The 20,120-nt window shown below is 41.6% G+C and overlaps 1 protein-coding gene across 3 annotated transcripts in view; it reads right to left on the bottom strand.

Moving 5' to 3' along the window:
• The window catches only part of NHSL2 (NHS like 2), a 200,923-nt gene extending 188,071 nt beyond the window's left edge, over positions 1 to 12,852 (bottom strand). For all 3 annotated transcript variants that reach the window (XM_075539689.1, XM_075539690.1, XM_075539691.1), the window contains exon 1: positions 12,664 to 12,852. The gene's annotated coding sequence lies outside the window, so the exon portion shown is untranslated. The remainder of the gene's footprint in view (positions 1 to 12,663) is intronic.
• Between the last annotated feature and the right edge of the window lie 7,268 nt (positions 12,853 to 20,120).

The raw sequence follows: 20,120 nt of genomic DNA, 5'->3' as shown, positions 1-20,120 counted from the left end.
TCTACGACATTCAATCCTTTCAAGAGGTAGCATATGATCAAGAGCCAATGGTGCCGAAGGAAGAAATCCAAGCTGCAATGAAAGCATTAGCCAAAAAACAAGGCTCCAGGAATTTATGGAGATCCAATAGAAATTTTCAACAACTTGATTTAGCCCTGGAAGCACTCACTCGTTTTTGCCAAGAAATTTGGAGGGTAGCTACCTGGTCAACTGACTGGAAGAGATCTATATTTGTACCCATTCCCAAGAAAGGTGACCCAACAGAATGCTCAAATTACAGAACAATATCAGTGCTACCGTATGTAAGTGAAACTTGCTGAAGATCATTCAATAATAGTTGGTTGCAGCAGTATATGGAGGGAGCTGCCAGAGGTTCAAGCTGGATTCAGAAGAGGATGTGGAACAAGAGAGGTCATTGTTGCTGTCAGATGGAGCTTGGCTGAAAGCAGAGCACACCAGAAAGATGCTTACTTGTGATTCATTGACTCTGCCAAGGCATTTGACTGTGTGGACCATGACAAACTCTGAGAAGCCTTGAGAAGAATGGGAATCCCAGCACACTACAGTGTACTCATGCAGACCCTGTCTACATGGATCGAGAGGAAGTTGTGCAATTGGAAAACGAGAACACCGCAGGGTTTCAAATCCGCAAAGGTGTGCAACAGCATCGTGTCCTCTTCCCATCGAAGCCGGACTGTATGAGGACTTGGCGCCAGAATTGGAGGAAGGCTAATTAACATGCCGACTTATAACATAAAGGCGTATAATATGCCTACAATGTGCAGACGACACAACCTTGTGAGGAAGATTTGGCGCACTTGCTGATGAAAATCAAGGATTGCAACCTTCAGTATAGATTACAACTTAAGGTAAAGAAAACAAAAATCCTCACAGCTGGACCAACCGTGAGAAACGGAAAAAAGCTCGAAGTTGCCAAGGCTGTCGCCTTGCTTGGATCCACACTCAGTGCTCATGGAAGCAACAGTCCAGAGCTCAAACGGCGTATTGCATTGGGTAAATCTGCTGCACAAGACCTCTTTAAAGTGTTGAAAAGCAAGGATGCGATTTTGTGGTTTAAGGAGTCCCTGGCCCAAGCCATGGTATTCTCAATTGCCTCATATCCATGTGAAAGTCGAAGCAAATAAGGAATAAGGACAACTGAAGGAAAATCGATGCCTCTGGATTATGGTCGTGGTGATGAACATTGAACGTACTCCGGACTGCCAAAGGACAAGCAGACCTGTCTCGGAAGAAGTGTGACCAAAATACCCCTTAGAAGCAAGATGGCGAGAGCTTGCGCGTGTATTTTTGACATGCTATCAGGAGAGACCAGTCTGCAAAAGGACATCATGCTTGATAAATTTGTGCGAAAGAGCAAGCCCCTCGACAAGATGGACTGGCCCAGTGGCTGCAGCCCTGGGCTCCAACAGAAGAGCAGCTGTGAGGATGGCGCCGGACCGGGCGGTGTTCCGTTCTGTTGCACAAAGGGTCGCTCTGAGTCTGAACCTACGCAACTAATAACGCCTAAGAACAACAGACAGAAAACAAACATAAAATAGCATACTGAAGCCCTAATATGTCACTAATTATATTGAATGCAAATGCTGTATATACGTCAATGAAAAGATAGAGACTGGCAGGGTAGATTTATGAACATGTTCCAACTATGTGTTCTACGTCACTCACTTAAAAATAAGAAAGGAGTTAGTTGAAGGTAAAGCTATTGAACAAATATCATGCAAAAATGATTTAAAAAGGAGAGATCATATAATTACTAGATAGTTTTAAGAGCAAACATATTTACTAAGGAAAAGGAAGGACAATGCATTATGATAAAAGAATTAATTAACCAAAAGACAATCCTAAATGTGTATGCATCAAATACCAGAGCCCCAAAATATATGAAGCAAAGCTGATAGAGCTGAAAAGAAAAATAAACAAATCCACAATTATATGTGAAGACTTCAATACCCACGGTATCTAATTTAAATACATAGACTACTCTATCAACAATTGTACAATACACCCCACCCCCAAGAACCCAGGGAACATTTACTGAGGTACACTGTACCTTAGGTCATTATACAAACCTTAACACACTTTTCAAACCTTGTCAGTTGATCATTTGATCCCTCTGTGATGCATGTTAGGACTGATCTGATTACCAACATTTTCTGTATATTTTGTTTGTTCATATTGGGCTTTAACTCAGATTGTTATGTCATTTGGAGTCGACTCTTGCATTTTTCTTATATGTTTTCCATATATTAAGCCCAGGATTGATGAAGCTATAGGGATAGTAAGTAGAATTAGGGTTTCAGGGTGGGTTACAGTGGTGGTAGGAATTGGGCCTAAAAGAGAGACAATGTCAAGGAGTCCAGGAAGGAAAAGAATGTGTGGAAACTGATCGTGGCTTGGTGTGATTGAACTATAGTATGATAGGTAACTATTAACTCCCAATAAAATGGTATTGAAAAAAACTTTGAAATCATACTGAATATGATTACCTGTTGTCTTTTTACTACTGATTTTTAGCTTAATTCCATTACGGCAAGAGAATATATTCAGTATGATTTCAAACAGCACACTTTTAAATAATGCATGGGTCAAAAGAAATCTCAAAGGAAAAAAACTACATTGAACTGAATTTAAATTAAAATACAACTTCAAGAATTTGTAGGATGCAGTTTAATGCAAGCAATTACTCTAGAAAAGAAGAAAGGCCTCAAATCTATACTACCAATTCTTATGCAATAAATTAAAAGAACAAAATAGAGCCAAAGCTGGAAGAATGAAATAATAAAATAAGAGCAGCAGTCAATAAAATTGGAAGTAGGAGAGCAATTAAAAAAAACAATTATTTTAAAAAGCTGTTTAAAAAATAAAATTTATGAATCCTTACCACGACTAAGTATTCAATATAACTATTTTAATCATTATCTTTATAACTTCCACCAAATGACTTTTACTTGATGAGTCTGGGTTAAAAAGGTGGGGAATGATGCTGATAAGATGATATGATTCAGTTGTGAGTGATTGTTAATAGAGCGAATTGTAATGGTAAACACTTGGAACTCCGACATGTGATGGGTTAATTTTGCCATTCTGCTAGGTATAAATTGAGCCATCTTAGCAGCAGAAGGGGGAATCTCACTACCATCAAGAAAAAAAAAGAGACAAAAAGAAAAAGAAAAAAGAGTCCAAAGTAGAGTATACCCTCTGGACCCAGAGATCCCTGTGCATTAAATTTCCTTGACCCAGACCATAAAGCGGTGGCACGAGAGAAATGGTAGTGGGATGGCAGAAGAGCGGCAGCAACAGAAACAAGAGCCAGAGCATGAGTGGCGGGCTTCCTGGTCTTGGGAGTGAGGAAAGCCTTTGGGTAGGAAGCTTGCTTGCAAAATTGATCAGCTTGCCTGGAGACATTTAATTAGGAAGCTAGGTTCCCTGACCACACAACCAGAACTGAGTGCCTTTGGGCTGCTGAGTGAAGTGACCTTTGGGGCATTTCTAAGCCGTGCTAAAAGAGTGCTGTCAGCTTCTATTACTCTTTAAAGAGATGGAAAAATTAATCACCAACTTTTTATGGAAAGTAAAGCACCCTAGATGAGGAAAGCACTGTCAAAGAAGAATGAAGCATGGGGTCTCACATTTCTAGTCTCAAAACCTCCGACACAGAGTAGTCAAAGCAACATGCCACTGTAGACCAACAGGCATGGCGACTAGAACTGAGAACTCAAAAAGTAAATCAATCCACCTAGAATGTAGCTGATCTTAAAGAAAAGGGCCCAAATCATTAAAGGCATATCTCTTTATCCAATGATGTTGACAAAGCTATATGTCTATTTGCAGAAAAATATAGCAGATCCATACTTAACACCATATACAAAATGAACTCAAGACGAATTAAAGACCTAAATGTAAACCCGCAAATTATAAGAATATTAAATAAAAATAGGGGAAAAGTTAAAAAACACTGTCATTGAGTCAATTCCAACTCAGAGCAACCTGTAGGACAAATCAAAATCGCTCCATATGGTTTCTGAGATTGTAAATCTTTACAGAAGCTGTTACTGACAGCCTCATCATCCTCCTGCAGAGCAGTTGCTGGGTTTTGGACCATTGACCTTGTGGTAGCAGCCCAGTGCTTATTCCGCAGCACCACCAGAACTCATTGGAACAAACGTAGGGGCTCTAAATTATGGTAGAAAAATATTATAAAACATAACAAAAACTCATAAACACCAGAAGATAATATAACTAGGATCCCCTAACAATGAAACACTTATGCATATCAAAAGACTTCTCCAAAAGAGGACCTATAAACTAGAAAAAATTGGCAATGACATATCTGACAAGAGACTAAACTCTAAAGTGCCTAGAAAATGTCAATATCTCAACAACAAAAAGACAACCCAATACAAAATTAGGCAAGGGACATGAATAGACATTTTACAGGTAGCCAACAAACACAGGAAGAAATACTCATGATCATTACCCATTAGAGAGATGCCCCATCGAAATAACAATGCAATATTATCTGTCACCAGAATTAGCAGCAAAGTCCAAAGTAACTGAAAACAGCAAATGGTAGTGAGAGTGTGGAGAGACTGGAACTCTCTTCCATGACTGGTGGGACTATAAAATTGTATAAAGTTGAAAACAATATGGGGCTTCCTTAAAAAATGCAAACAGAAAAGCCATATGATCTAGCAACTCCATCACTAGATATATGTCCTAGAAAAATAAGGGTCTTGATACAGATATATGGACACTCAGAATTCATCACAATATTACTCACAAGAGCAAACAAATGGAAACAGCCTAAGTGCCCATCATTAGATGAGTAGATAAACAAAATGTGGTGCATACACCGAATGAAATCCTATGCAACATTAAAGGACAATGAAGAATTCATGAAACACCTCATAACATGGATGAAACTGGAGTACCTTATTTTGAGTGAAACAATCCAAACCCAAAAGGACAAATCTTTTATGAGGCTTCTATTATAAGAAGTCAAAACAAGGTCTACACACAGAACGAAAAACTCTTTGATGGTTACTAATAATGGGAGGGGAACAAACCCAAAATACAAACCCACTGCCATGGAGTCCATTCTAAGTCCTCACTACTCTACAGGGTGGGAGAGGAGGAAGGGTAAATCACCACCTAGAGAAGAGACATATGGTTCCTGCACTTCCCTTTATTGGGGTGAAGGGAAAGGCAATATACAATATACAACACATTATGACCTAGGGCAAAGGAAGTACACACAAGTTAAAGTTAACAAAGGTAAATAGAGAATTTCAAAATGGTAGCAGTAACAGACAACATCTATGAGTACATACATATATTGTCATGCAAGCTGAACACACATGGGAAGGCAAATGGGAGTCCATTCACAAGCATATATAGGTTTTGCAGAGGATATTTCTTCGTATGTATTTGTATGTACTAGAATTATGTCCAAGGATATTGTAGAATGGATAGGGAGCAAAATTCTGAAAATGTCTTAGCCATAATCATAAACACGGAGACCAGGAGAACTATATGAGACCTAGCTACCAGTGCTAACCACTCTGATTAGGATTGCAACAGAGGGTCCTGGACAGAGCGGGAGAAAAAATGTACAAGAAAATTCATAATCATAAAAAGACCAAACTTTCTGGTCTAATAGAGACCGGTAGAACTCTCAATATGTAGTCCTTAAACACCCTTCAAGCCTGGATTTGAAGCTATCCCCAGGGATCAACTTTCAGCCAAAAAATATATAGGTCTATAAAGTGAATAATAATTTCTCAGGACAATCAACCACATGAGACTGTGGGCAACTTTTGCCCCAAAACAAAACTCAAAAGGCAGGAAGGGACAAGAAAGTAGGATGAATGGAAATGGAAGAACTTAGAGAAGAAGTGGGTAGAGTGCTGTCACATTGAGGGGATTGCAATCAATGTCAAGAACAAAATATGTATGAATTGTTGAATGGAAAACGAATCTTCTCTGTAAATTTACACACAAACTACCATAAAACCTAAGAAGGAAAAGAAAAAATGGACAAAAGGAACAGATATAGCACTAAAAAGGGTATGAGGATAAATAAACATATGAAAAGAAGTTGAATATTATTTACTATTATTGTTTGTTGTTGAGTTCATTCCAGTTCAAAGCCTGTAGGACAGAGTAGAACTTTCCCATAGGATTTCCTAGGCAGTGATCTTTATGGAAGCAGATCACCAGGTCTGTTCTCCCATGGAATGCCTGGTGGGGTTGAACTGCCAACTTTCCACTAGCAGTCAAGTGCTTAACTACTGGACATCAGATTTCCTCATTAGCCATTCAAACAATGTAAGTTAGGACCAAAATGAGACATCACTTCATACCTAATAGAATAGCTAAAATTTAAAAAGTAACACCACTGTGGTAGTTACGAAATTTCATGTCAAATTGTTATATAGAAGTGGGCGGATGGAGTCTAGCCTGTCAATCAGCCTGATGGTACCTCCTTGTCGCGTAGCCTTATCATAAGGAGGATGCTGGGAACCTCCCCTCTCTCACTCTGCCTTCACCTTTTTGCTGGTGAGCCACTCTGAGACCTGTCAGAGCCCTGTGATGCCTCCATCACCATTGGATCCACACGACTTTGCACCCACCAGTTTGTGATCTTCCTGTGTTCTGCACCATTGCATGTGGCTACGTGAGTCTGAAGGGGAACTTAAGGACTAGTATTGGCAGTAACTGGTAAAGTCTTATGGACTTGAGCTGGACTGGGCTGGGCCATTTTCCTGATATATAACTACTTCTTGATATAAAGCTCTTTCATAAACATATATGAGAGTCCCTGGATTTGTTTCTCTAGCCAACCCAGCCTAACACACACAACCCAAAGCAGGGGAGAATGTAGAGAAACTAGATCCCTCATATTTATAGGTAGGAATGTAAAATAGTAAATCCCCTGTGGAAAACAATTGGAAAGGTTCTTTAAAAATCTGTCTTACAATTTCATATGACTCAGCAATTACCCTCTTGGGAATTTATCACAGAGAAATGAAAACATTTTCACATACAAACCTGTTCATAAGTATTCCTAGAAGGCTTCTTCCCAATAGTTCCAAGCTGGAAGTAGCTGAGAAGTCTCTCAACAAGTGAATGGTTAAATAAACTGATAGATTCCTAAGGTGGACTATGGACTACTCATCAATAAGAAGGAATAAACTCTTGATAGATGCAGTAACTTGCCTGGGTCTCAAGAGAATTTATACTGAATGAAAAAAACTCCCATCTTTAAAGGTAAGAATTCTTAAATATAGCATATAGAATATAAAGTAAGAATTCTTAAATATAGCTTTGTTGAGATTTAAAATCAATGTATATACAATAGAACAATAGGTTCTGGGTTGCCAAAGTTAGTGCAATGAGGACTGGGGGAAAATACAGACAGATAACACCATGCTAAATTTTGATTGTGGTGCTAGTGACTCAAATCTACACATGTGATAAAACTTGTCTAGCTACAAGTACACAGAGTATTGTAAAACTGTTAAAGTCTTAATAAGCTCTGTTGATCATACTGAGTAACCTCTGTCATTTATGCCAATGCCAGTTTCCTGGTTTGGCGATTGCACAATTGTCAGCCTTATGTTAATATTGGGGGAAGCTGGATGAAGGGTCATGGGACCTCCTGGCTATGTGTTACAAGTGCTTGTGAATCTATAATTACTTTAAAATAAAAAGTTTCAAAAAGGTCATTGTATTTACTTGATACATTTATTTTCCTAAAGGTATCTTTCCTGGGCTTTTGTTCAGGAGAGACCAAAAGCGGTATATTGGGAAAGGGAGGGCAGCCAGAGATGCTGGGAACCTGCCTTCGGCCAGACAATTCATGATGTTGTAACTTTGACAAAGTTGGCATTGTGCTCCCATTTCATAAATGAAGAAAATGAGTCTTAGAGAGGTTCAAGATGTCCAAGTTAGTAATTAAGAATTCCTAATTGAAGCTATTAAGTAGTATGTTAAGTGTTTCCTGTGAATTATTTCTTGTAAAAATATAATGATTGCATAAAGTAGGTACTGCAATTAACTTCACTTTATGGACGAGGGATCTGAGGCTCAGAGAAGTCATGACTTCTCCAAGGTCACACAGCATGGAAGAGGTAGAAGTAGAGTCCAAGCTAGGATATGTCTGAATCAAGTGTTCATTTCCTCAATCCCAGGAATAAAATCGAGTAAGAAATATTCTGATTATTCAAGTTCCTTCAAATATGAGTGTTCTTTGGTGCCCTCAACAAGCTCCCTGCAGTCTCCTACAACAACTCCTAGAACACTTTACGTCTACCTCTCCCTCCAAGTGTTAGATTGTGTAAAGTCCTTGGCTAGTGTATGGATAAAGGAAGTGGGAGATTACGCTTAATCTTGTAAAGATTTCTCTCTTTATGAAGGATACTTATTTGAGAGCTGATCCCTACCCAAACCCTACCAGGCAAGGCTAACATTGATGGGTAGATAGCTCTCTTGTCTCTTCTCACAACCAGGGATGTGCTGGAGCCAGAGTACAGCATTTTTTGAGCTAGTTGTTAAACTGTTTGTAGTTTGAAATTAGCCATGGTGGAAGCATGCACACCAAAAAAAAAAAATGACACAAAACAGGGCACCGCCCCCCACCCCAAAACCCTTACATATACCCCAAACTGGTTGTTAAACATTTACCAACATGCCACTGATTACAAACATTTGGTTGCAGCACTTTGTAAATAAAGAATCCCCAGATAGAGGAGGACCAAAGGGAGCCTTCTGGAGCACTGTAAATAGCCTGTATTTTGATGTGGGTGGTGGTTACACAGATTATGCCCCAAACCCACTGCTGTAACTTTCCTTTGAACTCATAGTGACCTTGTGGGACAGAATTGAACTGCTCAATAAGATTTCTGAGGCTATAAATCTTTAAGGGATTCCCTGGCAGTGTAGTAGTTCCGAGTGAGGCGGTGATCTGCAAGGTCCACAGTTCGAAACCACCAGCCATTCTGCGGGAGAAAGACAGGGCGTTCTACTCCTATAAACAGTTCCAGTCGCAGAAACTCACAGGAGCAGTTCTACCCTATGCTGGGTTGCTATGAGTGGGCATGGAGTTGATGGCAGTGAGTTTGGGGTTTGGGTTTGGGTAAATCTTTATGGGAGCAGACTACCTCATTTTTCTACTGAAGATACAGTGGTTTCGAACTCCTGGCTTTGTGATTAGCAGCCCAACACTTAAACCACTACTCCACCAGGACTCCGCACGGATGTAAAATACATAGATTCACGTGTAGAAATTAATTGAGCTATACATGTACAATTAGAGTATTTTACTTTCTTTGAATGTTTTTCTCCATAAAAAAGAATCTCTAGATTATAAAAGAGCTCTGGATTGATTCCAAATGATCCCCTGAAGAAACACTATTTATCAGAATGCCCAGACAAGCCCTAGGCATATTAATAAGCATTACAAAGGAAGTAACCCAGTCTGGTACATTATCTATTTTGCAGGAGGGAAAAATGCCCTCCCAAACATCTACTGGCATCATGAATCTGAATCTCTTCACATCTTTTCTTCCTCATGACTACTGTCATCTCTCACCCGTGTTATTCTTTACTCTGTGACTAGGGATGGTACTGTTTGTTGATAGGTACTATGACTCACCACTCGGCAGTTCATTTTTCTAATTAAGTGGAGAGATGAGCGGATATTTTCCCATACTTGGGAAGAAGCCTTGTTCACTTGGATCTTCTTATGGAAATTCCTGTTTTACATGTAAGGGGTGATTTTCTCCAGTTTCAACACAGTACATAGAATATTTAGCTCTCCTCAAGCAATATGACTTGCAGAAAACATGGAGGGGGGTACAAAGGGCTTCTCAAAAATGCACGCCCATGTTCATCAAAGCACAATTCACAACAGCAAGAAGATGAAAACAGCATCAATGCTGATCAGTTGACGGATGGATACACTTTGGCATACACACGTAATAGACCATTACCCATCATGAAGGAGTGACTAATGATGAAGCTGTGAAACACCTCAAGATATGGATGGATTTGGAGGACATTATGCTGAATGAAGTTAGACAAATAGAAAAGAATAAATATTATAGGAGACCATTGTTATTTTAAAAAATAAAGAAAAGGTTTTCAACGAAAAGAAAGTGACTTTGCTGTTTGACAGGGGTAGGAGGGAAAGGGAAAGGAGGGGAAGCAGTAGGCTAGAGGGTAGACAGCTGTTAACTTGGGTGAAGGAAGATAATATATCCTACAGGAGCGATATGGAGTCGGAGGCAAGGAGGGTAGAAACAGAGCAAGGCAACTGGGAGGTTTGAGAAGTTGTTAAAGTTGTTGACGACAAAAATGATCTGAAATGGAAACCCTCATCTAATTCACAATAAAAAGTTTGAAAAAACAAAACAGCCTCTTCCATTAAGTTATCCTAGATGGGAAGGCCAACCTCCACATTTTATCTCTAGCATGCTGCCAGGCATTCAATCTTCCAAACATAGTCCTACTTTCCCTGCACCTCCCCATGAGTCATCCAGCTGAACAACTTGCTTGGGTTAAATGCTGTATTCTGAAAATGAGTGGTAGGAATAATTTGTGATGTTGTTATTGAATCAAGTAACCCTGAGGGTTGACAGACTAAGGCAGCAATCCAGGAAGCAGGCAGAGCATCTGAGAGGGCAGATGGGCCCATAAGCAGGAACAGGAAGGTCTAGCTAGGAAACGTTCGTTCATGAGGAGACAGGAACAGTCACAGCGGGATTTGAAGGGTAGACATGGTTCATTGTTATAGTGTGAGGACATTCCTTATCTCCTCCCAGGCCAAGAAATAATCTCTCAGATAAATGCACCTCATGTCCAAATGTCCAATGTATAGATGTAGATATATATTATGAGAATTGATGCCGAAACAAGGTGGTAGCAGTTCCTGCCATTCTGACTCAGGTCCTATCGGTCACAGTCATGAAGATCCCCCATAAGCTCATTCTGCTCCCCTTTCTGCTCTGAGCAGGGTGAGCAAACCCTGGCGCTGGTCTCACTGCTCATTCACTCTATTTATTGGGCCATGCACAACCTCCCAGTTATAAGAGTCTAGTTTTGAATTCCTACCTAGTATATGTCGGTGGGTTAGATTCCCTATTTTGATTCTGCCAGGCCTTTATTCCTGGACCAGTTTCTTACATCATACACATACATACACACAAGTCTCTTGAGCTATGTATAAGCTATGAATACCCAATACAGGGTTTAAAGGTGGTTCTGCTCTGAATATCTCTCTAAACTTCTACCCTAGACTTTAAACCCAAACAATTTGCACCCCCTCCAGGGTTATCCTCTGCACTTACCCCCATACCTTAAAGAAAAAAAAAGACCACTCAAGAGTTAATATTTCTAGCCTCACCCCTTTCTGAACAACTTAGATAGCTGAGTTCCCAACATACCTCCTGCCCAAGTTATCACAATTTGCTTATGTCATAAAGAATAAAGTCCTCAGATTTTTTTGGCAGATACTACCAATGCTTGGACCATATGACAGTGAAGACCTAATCAATGTCTCAGATCTATCCCCAAAGTCTAAGGAAGGTCCATTCTGTTCCTTCCAACTAGAAAGGGTTAGACTGGGTTCCTGCTGGTTTCTAACCTCCACAGTCCTTCCCAGGAATTAAGGTCCTGTTGGAGGCTTAGGCCCAATTCTCTTTCAGTTGAGATGTACTCCCCTCATGCCAACATTGAAGTCAGTTATGCTCTGATAAGGTCACCTCAGCACACGAGACGTTGGAGCCCTTTCCCCTCTCAGATGGGGGTGGGGGTGGGGGCAGTGGAAGGGAAGGGTAGCAGGGTGAAGGGGTCAGCTGCCATATTGTGTTGCTGATCCCCCGACTTCAGCAATGGGTACCAATAGGCATTTAACTGTCTATTTAAACAAGCAAGTAACAAATTAATCCTGAAATATAAGGAAAGCAATTCTTGACGTCACAGAAATCATGAGTGCTCCTTGAATCCATATCACCAACTCAGTTTGCCTCCTCTGCCTCTTTCTTTGCATTTCTCCCGGCCTTCAAGCTAAGTAGCATTTTGTCTATTTTTCTGAAGTAAAAAGCAAGATCCTTAAAAACTAAGAGCCTTGCTTGCAATCATCTGGCAAAGTTGGAAGCAAGTCTGAGAAGACGCTGTGTAGCTGCTAGCCCACCACACATGCTGCTCGAGCAGACTGCATCTCATTCATCCCATCCAAACCAGTAGAGTGTCATGGACAAACAGATGGATGACGAGGGCTGGACATATTCCCATCTGTCCTTCTTGTGGAGTTCCTAGTATCCCTTAGGCCTCCATTCCAACAGCAAGAGCAAAGCACTAGCAGAGAATGCAACACTTCACACTCCCAAACTCACATCGGGGTTTGGGTAGGTGCTTCACAAGGGTGGAAGTTGACCAGGAAGTCTCCTGTGTCACTCTTTGAACCTATGGATTTCTAAGCACAGTCTCTGGCAGAGTCACTGAGAGGCGTGTGGCCAAAGCCCACGCATCGTTTCCTTCTGTTTTCAAGGTTCTTAGAGCTCTTGGGAACACCCTCCCACCTCCAGACACTCCCCAGACCTCACTGACAGGCTGAAAGGTTAAAATGTTCAGATTACATACCTAATTGTTCCAGAGACTTGCCCAGCAGTTCTTCAAATTGTGTGCTTGGGTGCTGGAGGAGGGACAAAGTGAGAGAACTAGGCTGCTGGGGAAAGCCCAGGGCTCCTTAACCTCCTGGCCAAATTAACCAAAATTCCAGACTAAGGCTGGAGGAGGGAAGAGCAAGGGAAAGAACAGAAAAGAGGCAGGACCGAAGCCAACCCCTTCTTTTTTCTTCCTAAACTCAATCCAGATTTGCCTTTTGAGTGTCGCTTGAAATGGATCCTTGGGCTCTGACTCCTCTTTTCTTAAAGACATAGTCTCCATTTTTTGAGGGGGAAGGGAGGGGGACTCGCACCTGGCCGAAATATGCCCTACGGGAAAAGATGGATGGAAGGCAACACAAACACAAAAACAAAAACATGTTCCACACCTCCCCTCTTGATTCCAATTCAGAGTTAGAGGTTTATTTGATATTCTCCCAGAGCCACTGATTCAAGTTAGGAAATTCCTGTTAAAGCTGCAAGGCTGTGTCAGTTTGGGTGGACTAGAGAAACAAGTCCATGGGCACACATGTGTGTATAAGAAAGAGGCTTATAGACAAGAGCGATTGAACATGGAGAAAACATCCCAGCCCAGTCCAGATCAAGCCCATAAGTCCGATATTAGCCCATATGTCTGATACCAGTCTGCAAAGTCTTCTTCAGACTGACGAAACACATGCAATGAAGCCAAGTGCAGGCCTATCACAAGGCAGTGGGTAGAAAGTCTTTGGATCCAGTGGCATTGTAAGCATCTCAGCGCTGGCAGGGGTCTCTCTGTGGCTTCTCTGGCTTCAGTGGTCTGGTTGCATCCATGTGGCTTGTCTTCTGCAATGTCTCCCAGGGAGTCGCAGGGAGAGAGAGAGAGGGGTGTCTTCTGCCTTCGAGGAGGAAGTACCAGATTTCTCAGAATTCTCAGAAGGCCATGCCCACACTGAAGTCTCATTGGCTACTTCCAGATTGATAGTCTAGACTCCACCCCTACACTCTTAATCCTTAAATTGACACCAGAGTAGGTGACTACCACAGACCACCCCTTGTCAATTTGACACTTTCACACAACTCTTTAGCCATATATAATTTTCAAACAATCATAAAATTACATCTGTATCTAACAGGATAAAACTAAAAAGCATGCAATCCAATAGGTGCCACCCTCATTTAAACATAACATTCTATAAGTGAACAAAACAAAAAATATCCTATGCCTAACAATTGCAATTAAGTAACACCTACACCTTAATCCTATAATCCTATGAAGATATATTCCCCTACCTATGAAAGTTTGTAAGTCAATCACTTCATTCCCCCATTTTGAGTATCCAAATTATATATTGCCCACTTACATTAGCCCAGTGCTCTGAGGAAACAATAATATTCTTTGACATGAAGAATCTTCATTCCAGTTGGAACCTTGTGAAATCCACATCCATAAGCAGAGTCAAATCAGGATAGGCCATCCATAAAGTCAACAACTCACAGGCTCAAAAATCGCTTCATCTGGTTGAGTTCTGATCACCTCAATGTGGGCTGCCTCACTCAGCCTCCACAGGGTACCCACTGGTTGCCTTAGACGATGGCCCCATCACAAATTCTCAACAACCCGAGTCCCTTGTGCTTGGTCATGAACTTCAGACCAGCCAACCCACTCTTGTTTTCTCTAGTTCCCGTGAAACAAGTACACGGGTGTCAGTGGCCTGACTCCACAACTACTGCTTGTGTCACCTGAGCAAGCCACTTTCCTCTTCTTCAGCTCAGTTTACATTCTTGACCAGTGAACAATAATCAAAGCCCTGCTAAGCTCACAGGTTGCTTCAGTATTCCGTTACAATAAGGGGCAGCACTCCTGGGGAACTGGTGCCTGAACCCTGATCCAGTTTCCAGGTGTTTACATGGATCGTAAGTGAGACTTATTGAATTGGATGAAGGAGGAGATCAGGATATGGGTGGGTATAGGGGGCCCATTTTGTGCATGTGCCAAGGGAAAAGGAGGTTCAGACAGTCTTCTGTTCCTTACAAGGTGTTGACAACCCATCCAGACCTGCCATTAGAAGGCCCATAATGCGTTATAAACATATCTCCCACTCACCCCATATTTTCGTTTCCGCCTCGGGGAAAATCACTTGGGTTATCAGCCTACCAAGGTCTGAGCCAGGTTCCAGCCCTGGTAGCTCCCCCATGACTCTTACAGCAGGATCCAATTCCCCCTTTCTCCCTAAAACTTCCCATTAGGTGTTACCTAATGTCCATTCGGGTATTACTTGTCCTAAGTAGGTCACTTGAGGGCACTGCCTTTAAGGGCTTGCACTCCTCTTCCAGGAATAACAGAGCTATAGCAGTTACAAGAATTCACACTATGCTCTGACAAACCTGCATGCACGTTCCAACTCTGCCATTCACTCAGTAGTGACTGTGGACAATGTACCCCTCCTCTCTTGGGCTCTCTGTGGGTCATGATATAATTATAAATCATTTCTGGGGCTTTGAGGGCAGAGTGAGCATAATAGGTGAAGTGCCTGGCACAGAGAGATGCTCAGTACTGATTTTCCACAAGTCCTTAGCCCCCATCCACCAGCGGAAGGACCTTCTTGGGCATGCTGTAGACCTCTTTGGTAAGTTGGTGCTGCTTATGGACCCTTTTTGTGAACAGCAACACAAAAGGATTTTCAATGCATTGTGCAAGCTACTTAGGACTACAAAAGAAACAGCTTACTGTATTCTGAAATGTATTTCACAACATAGTGATATTGGCTTCTTGATGAACACAGTCAGTAGGTCTGATGACTGCTATGAGTTTGAAGTAGTGATGAGCATAAATAATTTCTTGAGAAACTACAACTGTAATGTAATATGAAAATAGCAATGGTTCTATTGGTGACAGTCCCACCAGACCTTGTGTGTTAGTCCGGGTAGACTAGAGAAACAAATCCATAGACACTCATATGTGTATAAGTAAAAGCTTTATATACAAGAGCAATTCAATATTGAGAAAACATCCCAGCCCAGTCCAGATCAAGTCCATGAATCTGATATTAGCCCATATGTCCAATACCAATCTATAAAGTCCTCTTCAGACTCATGAACCACATACAATGACACCAAATGCAGGAAGATCACAGGCCTGTGGGTGCAAAGTCCTGTGGATCCAGTGGCAGTAGAAGCATCTCAGTGCTGGCAGGGGTCTCCATGTGGCTCTTCCAGTTCCCAGGGCTCATGGTCTGTCAGCGTAGCGCCATGTGTCTTGTCAGTAGAGCATCTCTCAGGGAGTGAGCAGAGAGAGAGTGTCTCCCTCCACCAAGGAAGAAATTCAGGAATTCCCAGAATCCTCAGGGGAAGGCCATACCCACACAGAGCCCTTGTTGGCTAAACAATGATTGACAAGCCAGACTCCACCCCTTCACTCATAATCCTCTCAAACATGACAACAGATTATCTAACTACCACACCTCGTGGTTTATGGCTCGAGAGACAGATTTGTCTGGTGTCTTCACTCATTATTTGTGTGATCTGGGACAACCTACAAAAACTTTGTGTACTCATTTTCTTATCTGTAAAATGGGAGATGCTTTGAGGATGAAATGCTGTGAGTTAATGTACAAATAAAGCGCTTAAGGCCTAGGACATAAACATAAAGGGTTGGGCCATAGAAGATACTCTTTAAGTGTTAGTTCTTATTGGTGTATACAAATTGACTTCTCTAGATCAGGGTTCAGAGTTCATTTTTCCAAACCTCAGGACAAAGTTCTGCCTCCAATTTAGTTCTCTTACTATGCAAAAGTGACACCGCAACCAAGCAGGATGTTTTGTCATTTGTATTCCTTTGTGACTAGGGGCCTTTAAAATATCTCCTTCTAAGCTGCAAAAGCCAGATCTCTCCAGGTCAAAAAGCAAGCTCAGAAGAGTTTCCAAGGTCTCTCCTGGTAGGTCCAACTGTGTTCCCACTGACTGCCCTCCCCAGCTGCTTAATAGCTGCCGCAGTCAGAGACTCTGTCAGGCCATTTAAGAGCCTAGAATTAGTGTACAAACTTTTAAGTAAAGTTTAAACTAAAGGCTAATTTTTAAACCCTCACTTATGACATTAGGATCCCTGGTGGTGTAGTGATTACACACTGGGCTTCAAGGTCAGCAGTTCGAAACCACCAGCTGTTCTGAGAAGTAAAATGAGTATCTCTACTCCCAGAAAGAGTTACAATCTCAGAAACCCACCGGAGCATTTCTACCCTGTCTTATAGGGTCACTATGAATCAGAAGCCACTAAATGGCAGTGAGTTTGGTTTTTGGTTTAGAACTTATTACATTTGTCACAGGTCAGAAAGAGGGGTTAAAGATCATCAAAACTATCCATTTACTGTGTAGATATGGCAACAAAAATCCAGAAGGAGTCAAAGACTTGTCTGAGACCACTTGGCAGTTTTTTGGCAATGCTGGGCCTAGGATCCAGGATTCCTGCCATTCAGTCCTCCTGGGTTGGAACAAAATTTCCATCCTCTTTAACCCTGCCTTCTTCCTGTTCAATCTTATCATCTTGTCAGCTGGAAGTTTCTGTTAAGTCCATTTCCTCCAAATATTTCACTTCTCGGTCATCTCTCCCCCATCTTCTCAGTGCCTGCCCTAGATCAGGTCCTCTTCCACCATCCCACGGCTACTGCTGCCTCGCTTGACTCATTGCTTTCTCTGACTCTGTTCTCAAATTTAAGTAGAACCTTCCTAATCGATTCTTCGCTTCCTATCACATGTCAAGAGTGCTGGTGACTAGGAAGAAGCTTAGAGACCATGAGGTCATGCACCACCCCAAGCCCAATCCTGTGTCACATCAAAGAGGGAGATACTGAGGCCTGGTGAGGTGAAGGGAGTCAGCTAAGGTCTGAGGGTAAGCAAGAGGTAGAACTGTGACAAAAACAAGGATCAAGGAGAAGTGCCAGGAAGTTTATTTTAGTGCTATTCCCATTAGATCGCTTGCCTCTTAAGAGTTACACCCCAAATCCTATTGTTTCGGGAAATACTGTTTTTGTCCGTCTATAATTGCTGCCTCTCCGTCTGTGTGCTCATTTGGAAAAACTAGACAATACTCCATCTCCATCTCCCACTTCTCAAGGCGGACAAAGTAGACTTCTGGCATCCTTCAGCATCAATTTGCTTCTTATCTGTTAGAGGCTCAGCGTGACCCTGCTTGCTCACCAACCACAAATACTTCCACTGGCCTGAGCCCAGGATCAATTTTTCAATCTCATGTTATTAGACTTCTGGGTTGCCTTTAATATTCTAGATCAGAAGTACCCAAACTTATTTAGCCTGCTGCCCCTTTTGGGGGGAAAATTACTCAGCATCCTTCTGGCAGTTAAAAACTTTTGTATTACAGCTCAGCATACAAGATAAAGTATAGGTATCTGCTGTTACAGACCTCCTGGATTTTTCTAGTACTCCCCAGGGGGAAGTAGCACCCACTTTGGGAAACACGATTCTACATGATCTTGTGCAGTGACACAGTCTGTGGAACTCTCACCAAATGACTGAGTGGAACTATGCAAATGATGAGACCCACAAATGGGGCTTCAATAGCTTGCTAATAAGGTGCATATCACCCTTGTGGGCATGGAACCATGCAAATAAGGCATATAGAACTTCCATGAGGGGATTGATTAGTTTCACCATTCCACTAGGTTTAAAATGATTCATTTCAGAGGTAGCAAGAGAGAACCTGGTGACTCCAGAGAATGAAAAGCCAGAAATGGAGCACCTCCTCTGGACTAAGGATTCCTGCGTTGAAAACCTCCTAGGCCCAGGAGACAGACAGACAGAAAGACAGACAGACGCAGAGAACTGTAACACCAAAGACAAGAAGAGACAGTGAGAACAAATATTGTATGATAACACTATTATAAAAAGTCACGAATAGGTTTTCACCCTAAAGCATTATTAATGGTCATCATGGGCTATAGGGTAGACCACTTATAATTTGGGTGAAGGAAAAGGCAAGGCACAATAAGAAAGATATTCGGGAAAATGATGGAGACAGGAGAAAAACAACAAGAACAACACAAATGTTTTATGGAAACAACCAAGCAGTGCAAATCTCTGGGCCCCAACTTAAACCACACATAGCTGATGAGATATGCTACTACTGGTTACTGCAGGTTTGAAATAATTATGATGCTGATCTTACCAAAGTGTTTTCATTGGCTAGTGATGAACTCATGTATATAACTGGTAACAATGTCAACCCACTTCCATCGAGTCCATTCCTACTCTTAATGACCCTGTAGGTGTTTCTGAGACTGCAAATCTTTATGGGAGAAGACGACTTTTTTTTTTTTCCTCCAGGAGACTGGCTGGTGGTTTTGAATTACCAACTTTGTGGTTAGCAACCCAGTGTTTATCCCACAGGAAAGTAAATTTTTCAGTTTTAGTATACATGCATCAGAGCTGTGATATGCAAACCTTGTGGTGCATCAGAATTATCACCCAAGGAGTTTACTAAAGCTGCAAGTTTCTTGCGCTAGAGAGTATTTATGCTTAAAAGAATTTGACAGTAAATTATTTGTACATAAAAATGTGCTTAATAAAATAAAATAATTGTTCTATACAAGGAAATTGGCCTGATCTCATACTTGTCTAATGTCAGCTAGTTTCGTCTAGTCATTATGGTTGAGTTGCTGTTGACTCACAGCAACTCCACAAACAAGAGAACAAAATGTTGCCTGGTCCTGCATCATCTTCATGATCGTTGGTATGCCTAAATGCATTGTTGCAAGCAATGTGTAGTCTAAGTGTCTTCCAACTTAGGGGACTCAGCTCTAGCCCTATTTCAGACAATGAATGCTCTATTGTGATCTATAAAGTTTTCATAGACTGATTTTTGGAAGTAGGTTGCCAGGTCTTTCTTCCTAGCCTGTCCAAGCTTGGAAGCTCCACTGAAACCTGCCAAACCTGAGTGACTCTGCTGGTATTTGAAATACTGGCGACATAGCTTCCAGTATCACAGCAACATGCAGGCCACAATAGTCCAACACATTGACAGATGAGTGATAGCTTTAGTAATTAGTAACAATAACAAAGACCAAACCCATTACCATTTAGTTAATTCTGACTCATGCTGATCTTATAGGACAAAGCAGAACTGCTCCATAGGGTTTCCAAAACGAAATCTTTACGGGGCGCAGATAGCCTATTGTTCTCCCGCAAAGCTGCGGGTGGTGTTCAAACCACTGATCTTTTGGTTAGCAACTGAGCTCTTAACTGTTGCACCACTAGCATTTCTTGTATGTAAATTATACTTAATAAAAGGATAGAGAGTGAGACAATGAGGAGCAATGACAAAAAAAAAGAGCAGCAGCAGAGACAGCAGAACTGGCAGGAGATGGCAAGGTAGGGTTCTTGGTCCATGGAGTGAAGCAAGAAAGCAAGTCTTGCTGGCAGAGCAGGGTGCCTCCAGGTACC

The sequence above is a fragment of the Tenrec ecaudatus genome, chromosome X (genome assembly GCF_050624435.1).
Source record: "Tenrec ecaudatus isolate mTenEca1 chromosome X, mTenEca1.hap1, whole genome shotgun sequence".
Classification (NCBI taxonomy): domain Eukaryota; kingdom Metazoa; phylum Chordata; class Mammalia; order Afrosoricida; family Tenrecidae; genus Tenrec; species Tenrec ecaudatus.
The sequence above is the reverse complement of the archived record's forward strand: the minus strand, read 5'-3'. Positions and strand labels throughout refer to the sequence as shown.